The following is a 21,928-nucleotide window of genomic DNA, read 5'->3' as shown; positions in this document are numbered from 1 at the left end:
CCAAGTTAGGTGCAATTTAGATTGTGTATGTGCAAAGTTTTAGACTGATCCAATGAACCATTGTATTTCTGTTCAAAGTGTTGTATCAAGTCTGCCCAATTGTGCCTAATTGGTTAATTAATACATTTTCAAGTTCATAACTGCACTCTTATCAAACAATATCAGGGTATTCTTTCACTGTAATAGCTACTGTAAATTGAACAGTGCAGTTAGATTAACAAGATTTTTATATTTTTGCCCATATCAGATATGTCTATGTCCTGGCAAATGTTCTTGTTACTTACAACTTCATGCTAATCATATTAGCGCAAGTTAGTTCAACCGTCCTGCGGGGGGATACCAATCCTGTAGAAGTTCTGAGCCTGAATTAAATCCATTGCCGGAACATCTGCACTACGGATTCACTCAATTTGCTTACTCCCGATTTAGTCTAATCCACTAATGGGACTTGAACTCCAAGCCTTCAGCCACGTAAACTTTTCAAAATAGATACGTTCCTTTCAACATAAAATACTTGTCCTGGAAACGTAAAGTGATATTGAAAGAAATGTGATTTTAGAGGTAACAGCCCTTTTGACTAATCTCATCTGGCAATGACTCATCAAATTGTCCTTACTCACATTTTGTCAGCCCTCGTAAATAATAAGTAATCTACAAAAATCTACATATTTTGAAAAATGGCTCAAACTAATGTTAAAATTCTATTAACCATTATTACTCCAAGGGAAGTAGATCCAAGAGAAGTGATAAGCCAATCTGTTAGTTTTCATGAGAACAGTTAGTAGCCTTCAAAAGGAAAAGTATGCTCCAGTGATTCATGTGATGTATCCACTACCTTTTCTTATAATGTGTCATTTAGGTTGGTAGCTATTGAGATGTGGCAAGACATACATTATGGTCAAGACCAGATCTTGCAACCCAGACCAGAACCCTTAAAACCAAGATCTTGAGACCAAATCAAATCAAATTTGATTTGTCACATACACATGGTTAGCAGATGTTAATGCGAGTGTAGCGAAATGCTTGTGCTTCTAGTTCCGACAATGCAGTAATAACCAACAAGTAATCCAACTAACAATTCCAAAACTACTGTCTTATACACAGTGTAAGGGGATAAAGAATATGTACATAAGGATATATGAATGAGTGATGGTACAGAGCAGCATAGGCAGGATACAGTAGATGGTATCGAGTACAGTATATACATGAGGTGAGTATGTAAACAAAGTGGCATAGTTAAAGTGGCTAGTGATACATGTATTACATAAGGATGCAGTCGATGATATAGAGTACAGTATATACGTATGCATATGAGATGAATAATGTAGGGTAAGTAACATTATATAAGGTAGCATTGTTTAAAGTGGCTAGTGATATATTTACATCATGTCCCATCAATTCCCATTATTAAAGTGGCTGGAGTTGAGTCAGTGTCAGTGTCAGTGTGTTGGCAGCAGCCACTCAATGTTAGTGGTGGCTGTTTAACAGTCTGATGGCCTTGAGATAGAAGCTGTTTTTCAGTCTCTCGGTCCCAGCTTTGATGCACCTGTACTGACCTCACCTTCTGGATGATAGCGGGGTGAACAGGCAGTGGCTCGGGTGGTTGATGTCCTTGATGATCTTTATGGCCTTCCTGTGACATCGGGTGGTGTAGGTGTCCTGGAGGGCAGATAGTTTGCCCCCGGTGATGCGTTGTGCAGACCTCACTACCCTCTGGAGAGCCTTACGGTTGTGGGAGGACCAGTTTTTATTTTATTAATTTTTTTATTTCACCTTTATTTAACCAGGTAGGCAAGTTGAGAACAAGTTCTCATTTACAATTGCGACCTGGCCAAGATAAAGCAAAGCAGTTCGATAGATACAACGACACAGCTTGAGCTTGATGACGAGCTTGGAGGGTACTATGGTGTTGAATGCCGAGCTGTAGTCGATGAACAGCATTCTCACATAGGTATTCCTCTTGTCCAGATGGGTTAGGGCAGTGTGCAGTGTGGTTGAGATTGCATCGTCTGTGGACCTATTTGGGCGGTAAGCCGGATGAACTTCCGGCGCCGACAGAGATGGCCGCCTCGCTTCGCGTTCCTAGGAAACTATGCAATTTTTTGTTTTTTTACGTGTTATTTCTTACATTAGTACCCCAGGTCATCTTAGGTTTCATTACATACAGTCGAGAAGAACTACTGAATATAAGATCAGCATCAACTCACCATCAGTACGACCAAGAATATGTTTTTCGCGACGCGGATCCTGTGTTCTGCCTTACAAACAGGACAACGGAGTGGATCCTATGCAGCGACCCAAAAAAACGACTCCGAAAGAGAGGGAAACGAGGCGGTCTTCTGGTCAGACTCCGGAGACGGGCACAGCGCGCACCACTCCCTAGCATTCTTCTTGCCAATGTCCAGTCTCTTGACAACAAGGTTGATGAAATCCGAGCAAGGGTAGCATTCCAGAGGGACATCAGAGACTGTAACGTTCTTTGCTTCACGGAAACGTGGCTTACTGGAGAGACGCAATCCGAAGCGGTGCAGCCAACAGGTTTCTCCACGCATCGCGCAGACAGGAAAAAACATCTTTCTGGTAAAAAGAGGGGCGGGGGCGTATGCCTTATGACTAACGTGACATGGTGCGATGAAAGAAACATACAGGAACTCAAATCCTTCTGTTCACCTGATTTAGAATTTCTCACAATCAAATGTAGACCGCATTATCTACCAAGAGAATTCTCTTCGATTATAATCACAGCCGTATATATCCCCCCCCAAGCAGACACATCGATGGCTCTGAACGAACTTTATTTAACTCTCTGCAAACTGGAAACAATTTATCCGGAGGCTGCATTCATTGTAGCTGGGGATTTTAACAAGGCTAATCTGAAAACAAGACTCCCCAAATTTTATCAGCATATCGATTGCGCAACCAGGGGAGGAAAGACCTTGGACCATTGTTACTCTAACTTCCGCGACGCATATAAGGCCCTGCCCCGCCCCCCTTTCGGAAAAGCTGACCACGACTCCATTTTGTTGATCCCTGCCTACAGACAGAAACTAAAACAAGAGGCTCCCACGCTGAGGTCTGTCCAACGCTGGTCCGACCAAGCTGACTCCACACTCCAAGACTGCTTCCATCACGTGGACTGGGAGATGTTTCGTATTGCGTCAGATAACAACATTGACGAATACGCTGATTCGGTGTGCGAGTTCATTAGAACGTGCGTTGAAGATGTCGTTCCCATAGCAACGATTAAAACATTCCCTAACCAGAAACCGTGGATTGATGGCAGCATTCGTGTGAAACTGAAAGCGCGAACCACTGCTTTTAATCAGGGCAAGGTGTCTGGTAACATGACCGAATACAAACAGTGCAGCTATTCCCTCCGCAAGGCTATCAAACAAGCTAAGCGCCAGTACAGAGACAAAGTAGAATCTCAATTCAACGGCTCAGACACAAGAGGCATGTGGCAGGGTCTACAGTCAATCACGGACTACAGGAAGAAACCCAGCCCAGTCACGGACCAGGATGTCTTGCTCCCAGGCAGACTAAATAACTTTTTTGCCCGCTTTGAGGACAATACAGTGCCACTGACACGGCCTGCAACGAAAACATGCGGTCTCTCCTTCACTGCAGCCGAGGTGAGTAAGACATTTAAACGTGTTAACCCTCGCAAGGCTGCAGGCCCAGATGGCATCCCCAGCCGCGCCCTCAGAGCATGCGCAGACCAGCTGGCCGGTGTGTTTACGGACATATTCAATCAATCCCTATACCAGTCTGCTGTTCCCACATGCTTCAAGAGGGCCACCATTGTTCCTGTTCCCAAGAAAGCTAAGGTAACTGAGCTAAATGACTACCGCCCCGTAGCACTCACATCCGTCATCATGAAGTGCTTTGAGAGACTAGTCAAGGACCATATCACCTCCACCCTACCTGACACCCTAGACCCACTCCAATTTGCTTACCGCCCAAATAGGTCCACAGACGATGCAATCTCAACCACACTGCACACTGCCCTAACCCATCTGGACAAGAGGAATACCTATGTGAGAATGCTGTTCATCGACTACAGCTCGGCATTCAACACCATAGTACCCTCCAAGCTCGTCATCAAGTTCGAGACCCTGGGTCTCGACCCCGCCCTGTGCAACTGGGTACTGGACTTCCTGACGGGCCGCCCCCAGGTGGTGAGGGTAGGCAACAACATCTCCTCCCCGCTGATCCTCAACACTGGGGCCCCACAAGGTTGCGTTCTGAGCCCTCTCCTGTACTCCCTGTTCACCCACGACTGCGTGGCCACGCACGCCTCCAACTCAATCATCAAGTTTGCGGACGACACAACAGTGGTAGGCTTGATTACCAACAACGATGAGACGGCCTACAGGGAGGAGGTGAGGGCCCTCGGAGTGTGGTGTCAGGAAAACAACCTCACACTCAACGTCAACAAAACTAAGGAGATGATTGTGGACTTCAGGAAACAGCAGAGGGAACACCCCCCTATCCACATCGATGGAACAGTAGTGGAGAGGGTAGCAAGTTTTAAGTTCCTCGGCATACACATCACAGACAAACTGAATTGGTCCACTCACACAGACAGCATCGTGAAGAAGGCGCAGCAGCGCCTCTTCAACCTCAGGAGGCTGAAGAAATTCGGCTTGTCACCAAAAGCACTCACAAACTTCTACAGATGCACAATCGAGAGCATCCTGGCGGGCTGTATCACCGCCTGGTATGGCAACTGCACCGCCCTCAACCGTAAGGCTCTCCAGAGGGTAGTGAGGTCTGCACAACGCATCACCGGGGGCAAACTACCTGCCCTCCAGGACACCTACACCACCCGATGTCACAGGAAGGCCATAAAGATCATCAAGGACATCAACCACCCGAGCCACTGCCTGTTCACCCCGCTATCATCCAGAAGGCGAGGTCAGTACAGGTGCATCAAAGCTGGGACCGAGAGACTGAAAAACAGCTTCTATCTCAAGGCCATCAGACTGTTAAACAGCCACCACTAACACTGAGTGGCTGCTGCCAACACACTGACACTGACTCAACTCCAGCCACTTTAATAATGGGAATTGATGGGAAATGATGTAAATATATCACTAGCCACTTTAAACAATGCTACCTTATATAAATGTTACTTACCCTACATTATTCATCTCATACGCATACGTATATACTGTACTCTATATCATCGACGGTATCCTTATGTAATACATGTATCACTAGCCACTTTATACTATACTATGCCACTTTGTTTACATACTCATCTCATTGTACATACTGTACCCGATACCATCTACTGTATCTTGCCTATGCTGCTCTGTACCATCACTCATTCATATATCCTTATGTACATATTCTTTATCCCCTTACACTGTGTACAAGACAGTAGTTTTGGAATTGTTAGTTAGATTACTTGTTATTACTGCATTGTCGGAACTAGAAGCACAAGCATTTCGCTACACTCGCATTAACATCTGCTAACCATGTGTATGTGACAAATAAAATTTGATTTGATTTGATTTGATTTGAAATTGGAGTGGGTCTAGGGTGTCGGGTGGGGTGGAGGTGATATGGTCCTTGACTAGTCTCTCAAAGCACTTCATGATGACGGAAGTGAGTGCTACGGGGCGGTAGTCGTTTAGCTCAGTTACCTTAGCTTTCTTGGGAACAGGAACAATGGTGGCCCTCTTGAAGCATGTGGGAACAGCAGACTGGTATAGGGATTGATTGAATATGTCCGTAAACACACCGGCCAGCTGGTCTGCGCATGCTCTGAGGGCGCGGCTGGGGATGCCGTCTGGGCCTGCAGCCTTGCGAGGGTTAACACGTTTAAATGTCTTACTCACCTCGGCTGCAGTGAAGGAGAGTCCGTATGTTTTCGTTGCAGGCCGTGTCAGTGGCACTGTATTGTCCTCAAAGCGGGCAAAAAAGTTATTTAGTCTGCCTGGGAGCAGGACATCCTGGTCCGTGACTGGGCTGGATGTCTTCTTGTAGTCCGTGATTGACTGTAGACCCTGCCACATGCCTCTTGTGTCTGAGCCATTGAATTGAGATTGAGATTGAGATTCTACTTTGTCTCTGTACTGACGCTTAGCTTGTTTGATAGCCTTGTGGAGGGAATAGCTGCACTGTTTGTATTCGGTCATGTTACCAGTCACCTTGCCCTGATTAAAAGCAGTGGTTCGCGCTTTCAGTTTCACGCGAATGCTGCCATCAATCCACGGTTTCTGGTTAGGGAATGTTTTAATCGTTGCTATGGGAACGACATATTCAACGCACGTTCTAATGAACTCGCACACCGAATCAGCGTATTCGTCAATATTGTTATCTGACGCAATACGAAACATGTCCCAGTCTACGTGATGGAAGCAGTCTTGGAGTGTGGAATCAGCTTGGTCGGACCAGCGTTGGACAGACCTCAGCGTGGGAGCCTCTTGTTTTAGTTTCTGTCTGTAGGCAGGGATCAACAAAATGGAGACGTGGTCAGCTTTTCCGAAAGGAGGGCGGGGCATGGCCTTATATGCGTCGCGGAAGTTAGAGTAACAATGATCCAAGGTTTTTCCACCCCTGGTTGCGCAATCGATATGCTGATAAAATTTAGGGAGTCTTGTTTTCAGATTAGCCTTGTTAAAATCCCCAGCTACAATGAATGCAGCCTCCGGATAAATGGATTCCAGTTTGCAAAGAGTCAAATAAAGTTCGTTCAGAGCCATCGATGTGTCTGCTTGGGGGGGGATATATACGGCTGTGATTATAATCGAAGAGAATTCTCTTGGTAGATAATGCGGTCTACATTTGATTGTGAGGAATTCTAAATCAGGTGAACAGAAGGATGAGTTCCTGTATGTTTCTTTCATCACACCATGTCTCGTTAGCCATAAGGCATACGCCCCCACCCCTCTTCTTACCAGAAAGATGTTTGTTTCTGTCGGCGCGATGCATGGAGAAACCCGCTGGCTGCACCGCCTCCGATAGCGTCACTCCAGTGAGCCATGTTTCCATGAAGCAAAGAACGTTACAGTCTCTGATGTCCCTCTGGAATGCTACCCTTGCTCGGATTTCATCAACCTTGTTGTCAAGAGACTGGACATTGGCGAGAAGAATGCTAGGGAGTGATGCACGATGTGCCCGTCTCCGGAGTCTGACCAGAAGACCGCCTCGTTTCCCTCTTTTTCGGAGTCGTTTTTTTGGGTCGCTGCATGGGATCCATTCCGTTGTCCTGGGTGAAAGGCAGAACACAGGATCCGCGTCGCGAAAAACATATTCTTGGTCGTACTGATGGTGAGTTGACGCTGATCTTATATTCAGTAGGTCTTCTCGACTGTATGTACTGAAACCTAAGATGACCTGGGGTACTAATGTAAGAAATAGCACGTAAAAAAAACAAAACACTGCATAGTTTCCTAGGAACGCGAAGCGAGGCGGCCATCTCTGTCGGTGCCGGTGTATCCAGTGTATCAAGGCCATGACAAGACCAAGACCAGACCCTGTGGATTGAGACTGTGATGAGACAAAGAGCGCATTTCTGTGCTGCAGTGCTCTCAAGACCGAGAGACTCCTTGTCTCAATACAATCAGGGAACATATACATATCCCGCTCTTCCTCTCCCACATCTGTAATGATAATATGTACAGTCAAAAATATAGGCTGCATTTAAATGAATGTCTCCCTAGTGCCACACTTTCTTAGCGTACACTGTAGCTGCATGCAACAATTTTTTTACCCCCTTTTTTCTCCCAAATTTTGTGGTATCCAATTGTTAGTAGTTACTGTCTTGTCTCATCACTACAACTCCCGTACGGGCTCAGAAGAGACGAAGGTCGAGAGACATGCGTCCTCCGAAACACAACCCAACCCAACCCAACACAGCGCGCATCCAACCCAATAAGTAGCGACTTCATTTCCTGTACACATGACTATCATCAACAAAACATTATTCTCCATCTCTATTCATGAAAGGAAATGAGCATGATACATTAGTTATCAGCTGATTGCTGATTCACAACTAATTTGGCGGCATTTGCTGAAGGGACACAAATTAAGATGTAAGTATCAGCAACTGTTTGGCACAAATGTATTGAGTGGTCAGCAGTACTTGATTCTATTGTCAAAATATATTTTTTTGTGTTATGATGTTTATTATGCATGCAACAGAATTTTCTAACCTAGAGATAAAAATCTGTTAGGAAAATGCATTGTGGTTAAGGAACAGTGAGAGAGACATGAATTCATCCCTCTGTCCTCATTACTTCAAACACAAGCCAAAAGACTCCTTCCTGTTGCATTATTCTTAGACATTGTGATTTGAGGTAGATCATGTGTGTACCAGAGTCTGCATTATTAAAACGGTAATTCATACAGGCAATTCATTACTTTCAAAGGACTGGGTGCTGAATGACCTTATGATATCAGATCAATGTGGCTCTCAAATAGCATTAAAAGGTCAGGAGAGCAAGTGTGTATTGTTGCATACTGTTGACTCAGCGACATTGCCCACCGTCCAGTGACTGACATTGTTCTGGGTAGTGGGCCTTTTGTGTGGAGTAAGACCTGGTTCGGGTTGAATGTGTTCTGCAAACGTCTTTGTCAGGCTGAGAGGCTTCCGGAGATAAACAATGCACTCAATAAAACAGTGGGGGCATTCAACATTATGTGGGTATCTATCTTTATTTTAAGAAAATATCAGAGCCAGTACAGTATGGTTTGGGTTGACAGAATAGTATGAAAATTGCATTAGTATGTGTACTATTCCTGACTTTAACTGTTAACATTAATCTAGAATATTCCATCCCATCTTCCTTGTCCTCTTCCTCTCTTCTTTTCCCTCTCTTCCGCTGCTCCTCCTCTTCCTCTCTTTAACCACTTTCTCTCCTCCAACTCTTCCTCCTCTTCCACTCCTCCTCCTAATCATTTTAGTCCTCTGCATCTGCCAGTTACTGGATGCCCATATACCACTTCTGAAAATATATGTGTTCTGCCTCTGAAAGCATCACTGAGATTTCCCATTAATCACATTTAGAGGAGGAAGGGCTTCAAACATTGACAGTGTCCATAAATTTAGACTTCATCAATCAACTGAACTTCAGTGGCATCTGTAATGCAGAGTCAATATTTTCTGTCATCTTTCACCTAGACTTTGTAGGGTTTTGTACTCCCTTCTATGTTTTTTTTTTCACCGACTTGATTACGGTGGTATTGCTGCAAAGGTAATTCCAACTTCACATGAATAGAAATTAAAGCATTTTGGATTCCAATCACAGGGAGTATTTTTGGCTAGTATTCTGATGAGAGAGCATTGGGTATTCTCCGAACACCAAACAAACAAAGGTTTAATGTATATTTTATCTGATTTTAATTGCAGCTTCAGGGATAGCGTATGCAGATCTGAAAGAATGGGTATTGCATATTAATCGAGATTATTCATTGGTACGGTTTATTATCACTAAAATACACAAATCTATCTCAACCAGCCCCCATCTTCCCATTCAAAGCAATGATTATGCCTACAGAGATTAATGTCCGTCCATTAACTGGTATAAATGTTACCTATAGATTTGGTGGTATATTTGGGAAGGGTGTAGGAATAAATCAATACCTGAACCTCACTAACACTTCTTGGAAAACAGCAACCCTCAGAGCCTATAGGAAATCATGCATTCAGTGCAGCCTGTAAAGTAGCCCACCTCGCTTTAATGTCTAACTAATGTAATTAAGAAAGTGGCACCCCGGAGCTGCACTAGATGTCATGGCAGGGGTTACAGGATAAGATCGAAAACACGTTGCAACCTGGCACGTCAGTGTAAAGGTCAAGGGGGTTTTGTCTTGTTTTGAAAGGGGTCAAGTGCTCTGTAAGAACAGTGGGGTGAGATTATACAGGGGTACAACAGACGGTGCATGGAGTGTGAAAAAGAATGACATTTATTTGTGTAATTTCTAATTAGGATGCTTAATGCTTCACTGGCAGCATTTCAGTGGTGGTGTAGTGTTGGATTATCGCTTTAAATTGCTTCAGTAATACATTGCAGTATTTATTTATTTAACCTCTTTAGGGTACGTGGGACGGTAGCATCCCTCCTGCCAACAGCCAGTGAAACTGCAGGGCGCCAAATTCAAAAAACAACAGAAATCCCATAATTAAAATTCCTCAAACATACATGTATTTTACACCATTTTAAAGATACTCTTGTTGTAAATCCACCACAGTGTCCGATTTCAAAAAGGCTTTACAACGACAGCAAACCAAACGATTATGTTAGGTCAGAGTCAAGTCACAGAAAAACACAGCCATTTTTTCCAGAGAGGAGTCACAAAAAGCAGAAATATAGATAAAAATGAATCACTAACCTTTGATGATCTTCATCAGATGACACTCATAGGACTTCATGTTACACAATACATGTATGTTTTGTTCAGTAAAGTTCATATTTATATCCAGAAATCTGAGTTTACATTGGCGCGTTATGTTCAGTAGTTCCAAAACATCCGGTGATTTTGCAGAGAGCCACATACATTTACAGAAATACTCATAATAAACATTGATAAACGATACAAGTGTTATTCACAGAATTAAAGATATACTTCTCCTTAATGTAACAAACTTTACGGAAAAAGCAAACCATGCAATAATCTGAGTACGGCGCTCAGACGACAAATCAAGCCAAATTGATATCCGCCATGTTGGAGTCAACATTAGTCAGAAATAGCATTATAAATATTCACTTACATTTGATGATCCTCATCAGAATGCACTCCCAGGATTCCAGTTCCACAATAAATGTTTGTTTTGTTCGATAATGTCCATCATTTATGTCCAAATTCCTCCTTGTTGTTAGTTCGTTCAGCCCAACTTCATGACGCACGAGCAGACAAAGTCCAAAAGCTCTGTTACAGTCTGTAGAAACATGTCAAACAATGTATAGAATCAATCTTTAGGATGTTTTTAACATAAATCTTCAATAATGTTCCAACCGGAGAATTCCTGTGTCTGTAGAAATGGAATGCAGGTCACTCTCACGTGAACGCACGAGACTGAGCTCTTGGCTGCTGGCAGACCTCTAACTCATTCCCCTCTCATTCGCCCCCACAGTAGAAGCATCAAACAAGGTTCTAAAGACTGTTGACATCTAGTGGAAGCCTTAGGAAGTGCAACATGACCCCATAGACACTGTGTATTCGATAGGGCAAGAGTAAAAAAACTACAAACCTCAGATGTCCCACTTCCTGGTTGGATTTTTTCTCAAGTTTTTGCCTGCCATATGAGTTATGTTATACTCACAGACATCAATCAAACAGTTTTCGAAACTTTCAAGTTTTTTTTATCCAAATCCACTAATTATATGCATATTCTAGCTTTTATGGTAAAGTAGCAGGCAGTTTAATTTGGGCACGCTTTTCATCCAAAATTCCCAATGCTGCCCCCTACCCTAGAGAAGTTAAAGGAATAGATTTTTCACTGTATACCAGAGGCAGATGAGGGGAGGACGGCTAATAGTAATTGCTGTAATAGAGTCAATGGAATGGTATCAACCACATGAAAACCATATGCTTGGTACCATTTCATTGTACTTTTACATAATGTGGCAGACCAGGGGGTTTGGTCAAGACGTTTACACAGATCAGACAGGGACACAATTGAATTAGCTTGGTTTCAAGGGTGTTTAACAAATAACAAAGAGAAAAGAATAGGTCTCCCCCAGAAGACCTCCTCCGGTATACTGTCTTCTGGGCTCCAGAGTCTTGCTGTATCCTGTCGGGAACAAAACCGAGCTCCCTCTATTATCTCTGGTACTGAGCACGACTATATGGAAGTAAATGGACTCTTCCCCCAGTCTCCAACCCTGTGTGCTGCCCATCTGGCAACTTTATGGGACTCGTCCTGCTGGTGAGCAATCAGCCCCTTGATTACTTACCAACCACAATCAGCCCCAATTAGTTCTGGCCGGAGAGGCTGTCGAGACCTGGCTTGTCCAGCAGAGAGAGCCATTGCCACGTGATGTAGACTCGGTCACCAGGCCTCGAAAAGTCCCCCCGGATGGCTAATCGAGCGTTACAAGAATCGGATGGGAGCACAGCGCTTCCTTCATGCGTCTGAACGCCGCTTCGGTCTCGCACGTCCATTTCACTGTTTTCAGGAGGTGAGCCCTGGTTAGACCGGTAAGGGGGGAGGCTATAGCCGCAAAGTTGGGCATAAACCGGCTGTAGCATCCTGCCAGTCCCAGGAAGGACTTGACCTGTGTCTTGGTCCTTGGAACGGGCCAGTCACATACCACATGGACCTTCCTCTCCTGGGGCTTGATGTTCTGGGTCCCAGCTTCTCTATCACCTTGTACGGCCCATGCCATGTTGCCAGGAACCTTCACAGCATGGTAGAACACGTGGAGACGATGAGGGAGTGGATGACAGCCATATAGCCAGTGGTAAGGAAACACATGGAGAAGGCCCAGTGCCCACAAGCCCCAAGCCCAGAGAAGACCAGGTCGGAGACAAGGTGTTGGTCTGAATCCACACCGCAGAAAGTAAGAGGGTCGGCTGGGCATCCCACACCTCCTTGGCAAGGTCCAGTAGGCTGCGTGGCCTCCTCCCATAGAGGAGTTAGAAAGGGGAAAATCCGGTGAATGACTGGGGTACTTCTCGGATCGAGAACATCAGGTGGGGTAATAGCTGGTCCCAGTTCTTCCCGTCATGCTCAATGACCTTCCGTAACATTTGTTTGAGTGTTTTACTGAACCGCTCGACCAACCCATTCGTCTGCGGGTGAAAGTCAGAGGTCCAGATCTGCTTGATCTGCAGGAGAGCACACAAATATTTCATTAGGCGGGACATGAACTCAGTACCTTGGTATGTCAGGATATCATTCAGGGATGCCCAACCGGCTAAAGAGGAGGAACAGCTCTCGGGCGATTCCCTTGGATACCGTCGCCCGTAGGGGAATGGCCTCGGGATACCAGGTGGCATAATCTACTATTACCAGGATGTACCGGTGTCCTCGTGCCATTTTTACCAGGAGTTCCACGATGTCCATGGCGATGTATACAAAGGGTACCCCGATGAATGTAGGGGGACTAGCGGGTTTCGGAAGTGTGCTTTTGGGGCCGTGATTTGACATCCGGGCAGCTGCGACAATAGTCTTCCACTGCCCTCCTCATCCCAGGCCAGTGGAACCGAGCGGCGATCCGTTCCTGGGTCTTCTCCATTCCCAGGTGTGCCCCCATCAGGTGGGCCAGTTGAAGAACGGTTCCCACGTACCATCGGGGCAGCAACAGTACCTCTCGAAGTCCCCCCTGTTGGCGTGACACCTGATACAAAAGGTTATTCTTGTTTTGGAAATGGGGGTATCACCAGTCACTCACCCACAGAAGTAGCTGTCCATCTACCACTATCACTTGGTCTATGGCGGGTTTCAAGTTCGGATCCTCCCATTGGACAGTCCCAAACTGTTCCCTCAGTTGGCCCCCAGTGGGTGTCTCGGCTGGTCCCACGAAATCGATGGTCTCCTCCAGTTGTTCAACTGCATACTTCCGGGCCGCACAGGTGAAGGGTCGTCCTCGCTCTTGTCTTCGTCCAGCTCGTACCTTTTTCCTCAGCTCGTGCCTCCACAGTACCGTGAACAGCGGACAATCTCGTCCCACGAGGAGAGGTTCATGTGAAGTTATTATTGAATCTGAAAATGAATCTGAAAATATGAATGAGACATTTTTTATTATTGAATCTGAAAATGTGGATGAAAAAAAAAATGTCTGAAAGAAGAGACAAAAAGAAACTTGAAGCTTACTGAAAAAACAATTGATGAGAAAATTGTCAAGCTAAAGAATGCTAGGAAGGCAAAACTGTCTCAGCACCCAAAATGTAATTGAACCACTCCTTGTATAGTTTATTAGTCACATGCACAGGGTCACATATGTAATTGCAGGGTCGGTCAGTATTGCACTATTGCATACATACTGTAGTTTTTTTTAACTTCTCGAGCAATCCCGTATCCGGGAGCGTAATCATAGCCTCAAGCTCATTAGCATAACGCAACGTTAACTATTCATGAAAATCGCAAATGAAATTAAATAAATATATTGGCTCACAAGCTTAGCCTTTTGTTAACAACACTGTCATCTCAGATTTTCAAAATATGCTTTTCAACCATAGCTACACAAGCATTTGTGTAAGAGTATTGATAGCTAGCATAGCATTAAGCCTAGCATTCAGCAGGCAACATTTTCACAAAAACAAGAAAAGCATTCAAATAAAATAATTTACCTTAGAAGAACTTCGGATGTTTTCAATGAGGAGACTCTCAGTTAGATAGCAAATGTTCAGTTTTTCCCCCAAAAATTATTTGTGTAGGAGAAATCGCTCCGTTTTGATCATCACGTTTGGCTAAGAAAAAACCCGAAAATTCAGTCATTACAACTTTTTTCCAAATTAACTCCATAATATCGACAGAAACATGGCAGACGTTGTTTAGAATCAATCCTCAAGATGTTTTTCACATATCTATTCGATGATAAATTATTCGTGGCAGTTTGGTTTCTCCTCTGAACCAAATGGAAAAATGCACGCAGCTGGAGATTACGCAATAATTTCGACGGAGGACACCAAGCGGGCACCTGGTAAATGTAGTCTCTTATGGTCAATCTTCCAATGATATGCCTACAAATACGTCACAATGCTGCAGACACCTTGGGGAAACGACAGAAAGTGTAGGCTCATTCCTGGCGCATTCACAGCCATATAAGGAGACATTGGAACACAGCGCATTCAAAATCAAGGGCACTTCCTGTATGAAATTTCATCTTGGTTTCGCCTGTAGCATTAGTTCTGTGGCACTCACAGAAAATATATTTGCAGTTTTGGAAACGTCAGAGTGTTTTATTTCCAAAGCTGTCAATTATATGCATAGTCGAGAATCTTTTCGTGACAAAATATCCTGTTTAAAACGGGAACGTTTTTTTATCCAAAAATTAAAAGAGCGCCCCCTATATCGAAGAAGAGACATACAAAACAGGTATTTTTTTAAATTAAAACATTAAAATGCTTCTCCTGCGAGGCACTGAACCGAAATATATGCCTAGTTTCCTTAAAACCTCCACAGGATGTGAATAGCATGAGGTTGTAAGTAAAAATAACATTTCCCAGGACATAAACATACTGTATCTGATATGGGCAGAAAGCTTAAATTCTTGTTAATCTAACTGCACTGTTAAATTTACAGTAGCTATTACAGTGAAATAATACCATGCTATTGTTTGAGGAGTGCACAGTTATTAACTTGAAAATGTATCAATAAACCAATTAGGCACATTTGGGCAGACTTGACATAACATTTTGAACAGAAATACAATGGTTCATTGGATCAGTCTACAACTTTGCACATATACAGCCAAAATTGGAATTGCGCCTAACCTAAAATAATACATTGTGACCTTTCTCTTGCATTTCAAAGATGCATGTTTTTTCTTTGTTATCTTTTACCAAATCTAATGTGTTATATTCTCCAACATTAATTTCGCTTCCCACGAGCCGGTTGTGACAAAAACACTCATTCTTATGTTTAATAAATGTATCATATAGTGTGTGTGTGTGTCAGGCTTACAATGATGGGAAAAACAACATTTGAGCGTGAGCTGACCCTGGTGCTAGAGGGAGTACGTAGGGGACTATAAAAAGTTTGGGAACCACTGCTCTACAGGAATGACGGGTTCCATCCAAATCATCTTGGCTCCTGGACTCAAGGCTGCATTGAAACAATTACGTTTTAATGATCCAAGACCAACTCAGTTAATCCCGACCATTGTGAAAATGAATTGTCATAATGCTGCATCAAATGTACATTATCCTAGAGGCATTGGAAAAAAATGTAACTTAATGTATGTGCCCCTAATTGCACCAAATACCTCTGTTTATCCTACAGCTATTGTATGCAGTAATCATGAGCCTATGAACCAAATGTACACTGTTAGCACTGAGGCGGTGTGCCCTAGTAGGAAGACCAATTTGTGCTGCTCACCCTGCATGATCAGCTCCAAAATAAATAACATGAGCAAGTCTATTCTGATAAGCATTAAAAACAATCAAGCAACGCAGAAAAGTGCTAAAAATGGCTCATATTAAAATATGCAGCTTGAGAAACAAGGTCCATGAAGTCAATAACTTGCTTGTAACAGATGGCATTCATAATCTGACTGTCTCTGAAACTCACTTAGATAATACCTTTGATGACACAGTGGTAGCAATACATGGTTATAACATCTACCGAAAAGACAGAAATGCTAACGAGGGCGGTGTTGCGGTCTATATTCAGAACCATGTAAAGTTTAGAGATGATCTAATGTTAAATATTGTTAAATTAATATGGCTACAGGTTCATCTGCCTCACCTAAAGCCCATTATTGTGGGAAGCTGCTATAGACCACCAAGTGCTAACAGTCAGTATCTGGATAATATGTGTGAAATGCTTTTTAATGTATGTGATATCAACAGAGAAGTATATTTTCTGGGTGATTTAAATATTGACTGGCTCTCATCAAGCTGCCCACTCAAGGAAACATTTCAAACTGTAACCAGTGCCTGCAATAAACATCACAGGAATTAAATCATCAACATGTATTGATCACATCTTTACTAATGCTGCAGAAATTAGCTTTAAAGCAGTATCCAAATCCATAGGATGTAGTGATCACAATATAATAGCCATATCTAGGAAAACCAAAGTCCCGAATGCTAGGCCTAATATAATGTATAAGAGGTCATACCTGATGTTTTGGAGTGATTCATATGTTGATGATGTAAATAATATTTGCTGGTCTGTGGTGTGTAATGAGTAATGAGGAGCAACCAGATGCTGCACTTGACACATTTATACAATTGCTTATTCCAGTTACTAATAAGCATGCACCCATTAAGAAAATGATTGGAAAAACTGTTAAATTCCCTTGGATTGATGAGGAATTAAAAAATTGTACGGTTGAGAGGGATGAGGCAAAAGATATGGCAATTAAGTCTGGCAGCTGATTGGCAAATGTACTGCAAATTTAGAAATCACGTGACTAAGCTAAATAAAAATAAACTATACTATGAAACAAAGATAAATTATATAAATAATGATAGTAAAAAGCACCTTAAATGACATTTTGAGAAAAAAAGCCAACTTGGCACCGTCATTCATTGAATCGGCTCATTCATCACAAAGCCCACTGATATTGCCAACTACTTCGATTACTTTTTCATTGGCAAGATAAGCAAACTTAGGGATGACATGCCAGCAACAAATGCTGACACTACACATTTAAGTATATCAGACCAAATTATGAAAGGACTTAAGAAAATTACAATTGGCTCAGGATGGACACAGAGATAACATGCATGTCAATAATGTGTCATTTCCGGTCACAACTTGCAGACTTGTTTACGTGCTGCTGTGCGTTTTGTTGCTAACCTTACTTTAATACCTGACAACTTTACGGTTTTTATTTATTTATTTATTGTTGAATTTTACCCCCTTTTTCTCCCCAATTTCGTGGTATCGAATAGTTAGTAGCTACTATCTTGTCTCATCGCTACAACTCCCGTACGGGCTCGGGAGAGACGACGGTTGAAAGTCATGCGTCCTCTGATACACAACCCAAACAAGCCGCACTGCTTCTTAACACAGCGCGCATCCAACCCGGAAGCCAGCCGCACCAATGTGTCGGATGAAACACCGTGCACCTGGAAATCTTGATTAGCGCGCACTGCGCCTGGCCCGCCACAGGAGTTGCTGGTGCACGATGAGGCAAGGGTATCCCTACCGGCCAAGCCCTCCCTAACCCGGACGACGCTAGGCCAATTGTGCGTCACCCCACGGACCTCCCGGTCCGACAGAGCCTGTGTGCGAACCCAGAGTCTCTGGTGGCACAGCTGGCACTGCAGTACAGCTCCCTTAACCACTGCGCCACCCGGGAGGCCCCTCGGTTTTTACTTTTTAATTACAGTTTATATTTTTTGTTTTTCATTAAATTTTTTCACTCCGGACACTTTATCTGGACATGCTTCGTCAGGACCTCCAACAGCCGAAGCTAGTAGTAACATTAATATGATGCCTTCTAATTGCAGTCACTGTACTCATAATATACAGGAGAACAATTGCCTTACGGCGAGGATAGCTGTGCTACAAGCCCAGCTTCAGACGCAATCGTTAGGCAAGGGTAATTTCAGTGTAGGAAAGGATGAAACAGCGTCTGTGTCACCAGTAAGTACAGATAGTAGTATAAATCCCCTCGCACGGTCCCCGCAGCCGGAAATCTTTCTCATGGCTTCTGGAGGGAAATGCTGTAGGAATACACAACTGGTGTCACTCATTCAGCTGACAGAAACTTTCAACCTGTTCTCCCCATTAAGCAGCGAGTCGGAGTCAGAGGCCGAGCCATCTCTGGTATCTACTCCTCCCGTTAAGGGATCTGAGATGCCCACCATTAGCTCTGACAAATTGAAAACCCTAGTCATTGGCGACTCCATTACCCGCAGTATTAGACTGAAAACGAATCATCCAGCGATCATACACTGTTTACCAGGGGGCAGGGCTACAGACGTTAAGGCTAATCTGAAGATGGTGCTGGCTAAAGCTAAAACTGGCGAGTGTAGAGAGTATAGGGATATTGTTATCCACGTCGGCACCAACGATGTTAGGATGAAACAGTCAGAGGTCACCAAGCACAACATAGCTTCAGCGAGTAAATCAGCTAGATGTGTCAGCATCGAGTAATTGTCTCTGGCCCCCTCCCAGTTAGGGGGAGTGATGAGCTCTACAGCAGTCTCACAACTCAATCACTGGATGAAAACTGTTTTCTGCCCCTCCCAAAAGATAGAATTTGTTGATAATTGGCCCTCTTTTTGGGACTCACCCCATAAACAGGACCAAGCCTGGCCTGTTGAGGAATGACGGACTCCATCCTAGATGGAGGGGTGCTCTCATCTTATCTACGAACATAGACAGGGATCTAGCTCCACAATGAAATAGGGTGCAGGCCAGGCAGCAGGCTGTTAGCCAGCCTGCCAGCTTAGTGGAGTCTACCACTAGCACAGTCAGTGTAGTCAGCTCAGCTATCCCCATTGAGTCTGTGTCTGTGGGCAAAACTAAACATGGTGGTGTTCACCTTAGGAATCTCACTAGAATAAAGACCTCCTCCATTCCTGCCATTATTGAAAGAGATTGCGATGCCTCACATCTTAAAATAGGGCTACTTAATGTTAGATCCCTCACTTCCAAGGCAGTTAAAGTCAATGAACTAATCACTGATCATAATCTTGATGTGATTGGCCTGACTGAAACATGGCTTAAGCCTGATGAATTTACTGTGTTAAATGAGGCCTCACCTCCTGGTTACACTAGTGACCATATTCCCCGCGCATCCTGCAAAGACGGAGGTGCTGCTAACATTTACGATAGTAAATTTAAAATTTAAATTTAAATTTACAACAAAAAACGACGTTTTCGTCTTTTGAGCTACTAGTCATGAAATCTATGCAGCCTACTCAATCACTTTTTACAGGCCTCCTAGGCCATATAGAGCGTTCCTCACTGAGTTCCCTGAATTCCTATCGGACCTTGTAGTCATAGCAGATAATATTCACATTTTTGGTGACTTTAATATCCACATGGAAAAGTCCACAGACCCACTCCAAAAGACTTTCGGAGCCATCATCGACTCAGCAGGTTTTGTCCAACATGTCTCCTGACTTACTCACTGCCACAGTCATACTCTGGACCTAGTTTTGTGCCATGGAATAAATGTTGTGGATCTTAATGTTTTTCCTCACAATCCTGGACTATCTACCCACAATTTATTACGTTTGCAATCGCAACAAATAATCTGTTCAGACCCCAACCAAGGAGCATCAAAAGTCGTGCTATAAATTCTCAGACAACCCAAAGATTCCTTGATGCCCTTCCAGACTCCCTCTGCACCCTGGGCTCTGAAGCAAGCTTCCAGAAAATTGGAACGGAAATGGCGCCACACCAAACTGGAAGTCTTCCGACTAGCTTGGAAAGACAGTACTCTGCAGTATCGAAGAGCCCTCACTGCTGCTCGATCATCCTATTTTTCCAACTTAATTGAGGAAAATAAGAACAATCCTACATTTATTTTTGATACTGTCGCAAAGCTAACTAAAAACCAGCATTCCCCATGAGAGGATGGCTTTCACTTCAGCAGTAATAAATTAGTGAACTTCTTTGAGGAAAAGATCACGATCATTAGAAGGCAAATTACAGACTCCTCTTTAAATCTGCGTATTCCTCCAAAGCTCAGTTGTCCTGTGTCTGCACAACTCTGCCAGGACCTAGGTTCAAGGGAGACACTCAAGTGTTTTAGTACTATATCTCTTGATACAATGACAAAAATAATCATGGCCTCTAAACCGTCAAGCTGCATACTGGACCCTATTCCAACTAAACTACTGAAAGAGCTGCTTCCTGTGCTTGGCTCTCCTATGTTGAACATAATAAACGGCTCTCTATATGCCGGATGTGTACCAAAATCACTAAAAGTGGCAGTAATATAGCCTCTCTTGAAAAAGCCAAACCTTGACCCAGAAAATATAAAAAACTGTCGGCCGATATCGAATCTCCCATTCCTCTCAATTTTTTTTGAAAAAGCTGTTGCGCAGCAACTCACTGCCTCCCTGAAGACAAACAATGTATACGAAATGCTCCAGTCTGGTTTTAGACCCCATCATAGCACTGAGACTGCACTTGTGAAGGTGGTAAATTACCATTTAAATGGCGTCAGACAGAGGCTCTGCATCTGTCCTCGTGCTCCTAGACCTTAGTGCTGCTTTAGATACCATCGATAACCACATTCTTTTGGAGAGATTGGAAACTCACAAATTGGTCTACATGGACAAGTTCTGGCCTGGTTTAGATCTTATCTGTCAGAAAGATATCAGTTTGTCTCTGTGAATGGTTAGTCCTCTGACAAATCAACTGTAAGTTTCGGTGTTCCTCAAGATTCCGTTTTAGGACCACTATTTTTTTCACTATTTATTTTACCTCTTGGGGATGTCATTTGAAAACATAATGTTAACTTTCACTGCTTGCGTATGGCACACAGCTGTACATTTCAATGAAACATGGTGAAGCCCCAAAATTGCCCTCGCTGGAAGCCTGTGTTTCAGACATAAGGAAGTGGATGGCTGCAAACGTTCTACTTTTAAACTCGGACAAAACAGAGATGCTTGTTCTAGGTCCCAAGAAACAAAAAGATTTTCTGTTGATTCTGACAATTAATCTTGATGGTTGTACAGTCGTCTCAAATAAAACTGTGAAGGACCTCGGCATTACTCTGAACCCTGATCTCTCTTTTGACGAACATATCAAGACTGTTTCAAGGACAGCTTTTTTCCATTTATGTAACAATGCAAAAATCAGAAATGTTCTTTCCAGAAATGATGCAGATAAATGAATCCATGCTTTTGTAACTTCTAGGTTAGACTACTGCAATTCTCTACTTTCCGGCTACCCGGATAAAGCACTAAATAAACTTCAGTTAGTGCTAAATACGGCTGCTAGAATCCTGACTAGAACAAAAAGATTTGATCATATTACTCCAGTGCTAGCCTCTCTACACTGGCTTCCTGTTAAGTCAAGGGCTGATTTCAAGGTTTTACTGCTAACCTACAAAGCATTACATGGGCTTGCTCCTACCTATCTTTCCGAATTGGTCCTGCCGTACATACCTACACATACGCTATGGTCACAAGACACAGGCCTCCTAATTGTCCCTAGAATTTCTAAGCATACAGCTGGAGGCAGGGATTTCTCCTATAGAGCTCCATTTTAATGGAATGGTCTGCATACCCATGTGAGAGATGCAGACTCGATCTCAACCTTCAAGTCTTTATTGAAGACTCATCTCTTCAGTAGGTCCTATGATTGAGTGTAGTCTGGCCCAGGAGTGTGAAG

At 43.5% G+C, this 21,928-nt stretch overlaps 1 long non-coding RNA gene and 1 pseudogene across 2 annotated transcripts; one reads left to right on the top strand and one right to left on the bottom strand.

The window, feature by feature from the left end:
• Nucleotides 1-8,648: 8,648 nt before the first annotated feature.
• LOC149972785 (uncharacterized) lies at nucleotides 8,649-14,738 on the bottom strand. The gene is made up of 3 exons (XR_016490471.1): nucleotides 14,248-14,738; nucleotides 13,350-13,672; nucleotides 8,649-10,891 (listed from the first exon to the last, which is right to left on the bottom strand). It is a non-coding gene; the product is annotated as an uncharacterized LOC149972785 (long non-coding RNA).
• A 3,472-nt stretch (nucleotides 14,739-18,210) lies between these two features.
• Nucleotides 18,211-18,980, top strand: LOC149972784 (uncharacterized; annotated as a pseudogene). The gene has a single exon (XR_016490721.1). The product of XR_016490721.1 is annotated as an uncharacterized LOC149972784 (transcript).
• The last annotated feature ends 2,948 nt before the right edge of the window (nucleotides 18,981-21,928 follow it).

Source organism: Oncorhynchus mykiss, chromosome 22 (genome assembly GCF_057628025.1).
Source record: "Oncorhynchus mykiss isolate SJ-2025 chromosome 22, ASM5762802v1, whole genome shotgun sequence".
Taxonomy (NCBI): Eukaryota; Metazoa; Chordata; class Actinopteri; order Salmoniformes; family Salmonidae; genus Oncorhynchus; species Oncorhynchus mykiss.
This window is presented reverse-complemented; position numbering and strand designations above follow the sequence as displayed.